The following is a 6,650-nucleotide window of genomic DNA, read 5'->3' on the forward strand; positions in this document are numbered from 1 at the left end:
CTTTGTAGGTTTAATCCTTGAAGGGTCTATGCCCATCTTGCGCACTGTATCCTGATAAAGCAGGTTCAGGCTACTGCCGCCGTCCATCAGGACTCTCGTGAGGTGAAATCCATCGACGATTGGGTCTAAAACCAATGCGGCGAATCCGCCATGGCGGATACTGGTCGGATGGTCTCTTCGATCAAAAGTGATCGGGAAAGAGGACCATGGGTTGAATTTTGGGGCGACTGGCTCCATCGCGTATACGTCCCTTAGTGCACGCTTCCGCTCCCTCTTGGGAATATGCGTTGCGTATATCATGTTTACCGTCGAACTTGAGGGGGGAATCCCTTTTGTCCTCTGTTGTTCGGCGGCCGGGTCTCTTCCTCGTCATCGCTGTGTAGCCCCTTGTCATTGTTTTCGGCGATTAATTTGCCTGCCTGCTTGAATACCCAACAATCTCTGTTGGTGTGGTTAGCTGGCTTTTCGGGGGTTCCATGTATTTGACAGGAGCGGTCGAGTATTCGGTCCAAATTGGACGGGCCCGGAGTGGTTCTTTTGAATGGCTTCTTCCGTTGACCGGGCTTGGAGCCTCGGAATCCGGCGTTGACTGCCGTATCCTCATTGCTGTCGCCGTTAATGCGGCGTTTGTTTTTGTTTCGACGCAACCTGCCATTGCGGTCCTTGGTATCCGGACTGCCAGCGTTTTTGCTGAGGTTGTTGCTGCGAGCTAGCCAGCTATCCTCTCCCGCACAGAAGCGGGTCATGAGTGATGTGAGGGCTGCCATGGATTTCGGCTTCTCCTGTCCTAGGTGCCGGGCCAGCCACTCGTCGCGGATGTTATGTTTGAAGGCAGCGAGGGCCTCTGCATCCGGACAGTCGACGATTTGATTTTTCTTTGTTAAGAACCGTGTCCAGAATTGCCTGGCCGATTCGTCTGGCTGCTGGATTATGTGGCTTAGGTCATCTGCGTCCGGTGGTCGCACATACGTGCCCTGGAAGTTGTCGAGGAATGCGGCTTCCAGGTCTTCCCAGCATCCAATTGACTCTGCGGGCAGGCTGTTAAGCCAATGCCGAGCTGGTCCTTTAAGCTTGAGCGGGAGATATTTGATGGCGTGAAGATCGTCGCCGCGGGCCATATGTATATGGAGGAGATAATCCTCAATCCAAACCGCGGGGTCTGTTGTGCCATCGTAGGATTCGATATTAACGGGTTTAAACCCTTCAGGGATTTGATGATCCATTACTTCGTCAGTGAAGCATAGTGGGTGTGCGGCGCCTCTGTATTGAGCAATATCGCGACGTAGCTCGAGAGAGCGTTGTCTGCTGTGTTCGGCCCGGCCGGAGTAGTTGTATCCGGCGCGACGGTATTCGTCGTGGGTCTTGGGGCGCCCACGTGATCCATAGATAGATCTGGATTGTCTTGCCTTGTCCTCCAATATATCCCGCAAGTCCGGCGCGTTCCCCCGTGGCTTCATGCTTTTTGAGCGATGCCGGGGTACGGTTTTGGTGGAGGGCTTGCACGCCTCTCTGTCGCGGCCACGAGGTGGTCGGTCTGCCGTATTGTGCGCTGGTGATGCAGGTTTGTACGCTTCCTCCTCTAGTCGGGGGAGCAACTTGCGTTTTGGGTAACTTTTGGAGGGGCGTTCGAGTTCATACTCTTCGGCCGCGAGGACCTCGGTCCATCTGTCGGCCAGTAGGTCTTGATCAGCTTGAAGCTGTTGCTGCTTTTTCTTTAGGCTGTTTGCCGTGGCCATTAGCCTGCGTCTGAAACGCTCTTGTTCGACGGGATCCTCAGGCACGACGAATTCGTCGTCGTCGAGGCTTGCCTCGTCTCCGGAGGGAGGTAAGTAATTATCATCCTCGACCTCTTCGTCTGCCGCCCTCTCGTGAGGGCTTGCTTCTGCCTCCTCCTGCGCTGGATCGTGCTGGAGGGGGTTGTCTTCGGCACTTTCTGGGGTGTTATTATCTCCTGTGCCGGAATCTCCATTCTTGCTGTGGCGGGATTTAGAGCGGCGCCGCTGACGTCGGCGCTTGGGCTGTTTCTTTAAGGAATCGGCCTCCGTTGCTTCTTCGCCGTCCCCATCTTTTGGGGTGTCCACCATGTATATGTCGTATGACGAGGTGGTCTTCCAGTGTCCTGTAGGCACTGGTTCTTGATAGTCTCCGCATCGTCGTCCATACCGTCGATGTCTTCGGAGTCGTAGTCGAGTACGTCGGTTAGATCGTCGACGGTGGCTACGAAGTGGGTGGTGGGTGGGCTTTGAATTTCTTTGTCGTCCGCGTCCCAACCATCCTGGCCGTAGTTCGGCCAGGGCTCTCCGGATAGCGAGAGATGCTTCAGCGAATTTAAGATATCGCCGAAGGGTGAGTGCTGAAAGATGTCCGCAGCGGTGAATTCCATGATCGGCGCCCAATCGGATTCGACTGGAAGGGGCGTAGGAGGTTCGGAGTCCGGCAGAGAGTCCGGCACCTCGGAGTCATGAGCTTTATGCGGGAAAAGGTAAGTGTTTGGCTCCATCACCGTAGAAGTTGCAGCTCCCGAGGCGGTGTCCAGCCATCCATCCTCGATCTGAGCGATCGGCTCCGGACTATGGGTCGGAGCGGATTCGTGTGCGACCTCCAAGGTGCTGTCCGGCGGCAGAGTTAGGTCGTGCCCATCGTGACAGCGCGGCATGCTCGGCTGCGGCTCAGGTCCATCGAAGATCAAGTCCCTGCGGATATCGGCCGTGAAGTTTAGGCTTCCAAACCTGACCTGACGGCCAGGGGCGTAGCTTTCGATCTGCTCCAGATGGCCAAGTGAGTTGGCCCGCAGTGCGAAGCCGCCGAATACGAAGATCTGTCCGGGGAGAAAAGTCTCACCCAGGACTGCGTCGTTGTCGATTGAATAGGCCATCAAGCCTATCGGTGACGACACAGAGGAACTCTCAATGAAAGCACCAATGTCGGTGTCAAAACCGGCGGATCTAGGCGGATGGTAACAGGAGACAAGGGACACGATGTTTTACCCAGGTTCGGGCCCTCTTGATGGAGGTAAAACCCTACGTCCTGCTCGATTGATATTGATATTGTGGATGTTTACAAGAGTGGATCTACCACGAGATCAAGGAGGCTAAACCCTAGAAGCTAGCCTATGGTATGATTGTAATGGTTGTTGTTCTGTCCTACGGACTAGAGCCATCCGGTTTATATAGACACCGGAGAGGGCTAGGGTTACATAGAGTCGGTTACAATGGTAGGAGATCTACGTATCCGTATCGCCAAGCTTGCCTTCCATGCCAAGGAAAGTCCCATCCGGACACGGGACGAAGTCTTCAATCTTGTATCTTCATAGTCTTGGAGTCCGGTCGATGATGATAGTCCGGCCGATGACAGTTCGGCTGATGATGGTAGTCCGGCTATCCGGACACCCCCTAATCCAGGACTCCCTCAATCTTCATAGAATATGTAGGAACCAATATGAGCATACAGGTTCAGCTATTGGTTATTGACCGGAGAGGTGTCTCGGTCATGTCTACATAGTTCTCGAACCCGTAAGGTCCGCACGCTTAACGTTCGATGACGATATGTATTATATGAGTTATGTGTTTTGGTGACTGAAGGTTGTTTGGGGTCCCGGATGAGATCACGGACATGATGAGGAGTCTTGAAATGGTCGAGAGGTAAAGATTGATATATTGGAAGGTTACATTCGGACTCCGGAATGGTTTCAGAAAGATTTGGGTAATTTTTGGAGTACCGGGAGGTTACGGGAACCCCCCGGGGAATTGTTGGGCCTACATGGGCCATAGGAGAAGGGGAGGCAGCCCACAAGGGATGGCCGCGCCCCCTCACATGGGGAGTCCGAATTGGACTAGGGGAGGGGGGCGCCCCCTTTCCTTCTCCTCTTCCCTCTCCCTTCCCCTTTCCCCCCTCCGTAAGAAGAAAAAAAGGGGGGGATCCTACTAGGAGTGGAGTCCTAGTAGGACTCCCCCCTCCTTGGCCTGCCCCTTGTGGCCAGCCTCCTCCCATCCTCCTTCATATACGGGGCGGGTGCACCCCAAAGAACATCAATTGTTTAGCCGTGTGCGGTGCCCCCTCCACCGTTTACTCATCGGTCGTATTGTCATAGTGCTTAGGCGAAGCCCTACGCGGATCACTTCACCAACACTGTCATCACACCGTCTTGCTGATGGAACTCATCGAATCCATTGAGCCTCTACTGGACAAGTGTTCGAGGGACGTCTTCAAGCTGAACGTGTGCAAAACTCAGAGGTGTCGTACATTCGGCACTTGATCGGTTGATTCGAGAAATTGTTCCACTACATCAACAGGGTTAAGTTAACACTTCCCCTTTCGGTCTACGAGGGTACGTGGACACACTCTCCCCCTCTCGTTGCTATGCATCTCCTAGATAGATCTTGCGTGAGTGTAGGAATTTTTTTGAACTTGCATGCTACGTTTCCCAAGAGGCAGCACGGCTGTGCTCAGCCTACCAGGTTGACCGGCCAGCAGCAACCGTTTGAACGTTTATCTACCTTGCAGGAGGGTCCGATCCCGCCGACGAGCAGGTCGACAGAGGCGAGGGGTCGCCCCTTGGCCGGCCAGCCGGAGCACCCCGCCTACTGCGTGTTCTAGAGCGGCCACGGCGAGCGCCACGGTCGGGGGATCCTTCAAAGTCCCCATCCTATTGCGGCGGTGGCCCACCCCCAACCTAGGAGCAACCGACGGGGTGAGCTGGGTGATCTCGATAGGATACCAGAGCGCGTCGGGCAGGCCGTCCTCCTGGCGCACCGCCTGCCTGCCTAGTGCTTCCATCACCAGGATGCATCACGAGGGGATCCGTGCAGGGTCGTCAGTGTGCAACCAGACCCGGAACGGCGACATGTCGACCCTCCGTGTAGTGATGTCATCCACCTTGATGATGATACCAATGCCCTAGAGCAAGGATTCTGCCGTGCGTCATGTCCAAGCATTGGTGGGACACCTCGAAGCGCTAAAGGCACCAGGAATGGCATGGAGATGGCCGTGGCCTGAGCCTGATGCAGCCATGGGCGCAGCGAGTGCCTGGTCTAACCTGCCATGGCGTGTCCACCCGAGAGCAGCCTGTTATGCAAGTCGACGGCTTTGCACAGAACCAGGAAGTCCTCCGGGAAGAACGGTCGAATGGACATGTCCAAAGGCCCAATGTCGAACTCCGCGCGGATCGCCGCGGCTGCGGTCGCGAGGTCGACCGCCGACCGAGAGCCACAGATGGTCACCACCAGCGCCTTGGTCAGTTCCATCTCGATTGCACGGGTGTCCTGAGATGCCTCCAGGAAGCAGCAGTCCACAGGATCAGTGTTCGAAGCCTCCCAGGAGGCCGATGAGCGCGGCTCCACCAGGACGGAGAACTGGGGGGAGCCCAGAGCATGCACCAACCAGGCGGTGGCGGCGGGGGCGGCACCATGGTGGCAGGAAGGTGGGTGGCGCCAGCAGGCGACGGGCCCGGGGGCGGAGGCGGGAGCACCGTGCGGGAGGGAGCGGGGTCCGAGCGCCCCGCAAGCTACGGATCGACGGCAGGGGGGAGACCACGGCGGTGCGCAGCATGCATTGCCGCATAGACCAAGGGAAAGCGCAGGTAGCAGTCGGGGTGGCTGCGACACTGGAGAAGGACTACATGGCCGCGTGCACCCCCTCGAGGTGTGGTTCTCTCCACCGCATCGGACGCATCGGGTTGGGTTGCTGCATTCCGCCGAGATATGGCCTTCCCGCCCATAGTTGTAGTAGAAGCCGTAGAGCTCGGCAAGAAGCCCCGAGTCTGGCCGAGGCCTAGCTGCTGGAAGTGCGCACCAACATCTGGGCGGCTGGTGGCGCTTAGGTGGGGAGCGAGGCCGGGGCGCCCTGTTGCGGCGGCCCTGCTTGGTCTGCCAGGCCGCAGCCGTCGGCGTAGGAGCGCGGGAGGGGCCCGCTCCCGTGACGCCGCCCTGGACGATCAGGCCGAAGGGGGAGCTGACGATCGGTGGGACCACAAGGGAGCGGAGCCGCGGTGGAGGTGGAGGAACCGGTGAGGGCGCGTCCGACGAGAAGGAACCCGAGAGGGAGACCTGGGAGGCCATGCCCGCGGAGAGTGGACGCTGGCTCCGGAGCAGAGGGCGGTGGGGGGGGGGGGGGGGGGGGGGGGGGGGGGGGTGACCGCCGGTGCCAGGGTGGCCATCAGCGCAGCGCGCGAGCTTGGGGAGCGGGAAGCTGCTAGTCCAAGCTAGGATTCACCGCCCTACTTACTCGCTTGCCAATTTTGTTCTCTCTTAAAGTTCTCTGCTATATCTTGTATAAATTCTCTTTGCGGTGATATTTGTATAATTAAATAGGTGATAAAGAATAACTTATTTCACTTAACATGCAAACATGACACACAACAGACAACCATGTATGAAAAGAGGATCTTGTCAACATGCAACCATGAATGCAATTTTTTTTCAATTTATTATGCTACTTATATTAAATAAACATAAGTATACAATAATCTAATACAATAAATTTGCGTATTTTTTGTTTCGGTTCTCATATTATTAATCTAAATATTCATATTATATATACAACTCGACCCCTCATACTCTAATCTGAAAAAGACATAAGGTGTTCCGTCCTTTGGTGCACCTCTCATCCCTTTGCCCCTTATATAAAAAATATCCCTATATCCATGCAGCCCC

This window comes from Triticum aestivum, chromosome 2B (assembly GCF_018294505.1).
Source record: "Triticum aestivum cultivar Chinese Spring chromosome 2B, IWGSC CS RefSeq v2.1, whole genome shotgun sequence".
NCBI lineage: Eukaryota > Viridiplantae > Streptophyta > Magnoliopsida > Poales > Poaceae > Triticum > Triticum aestivum.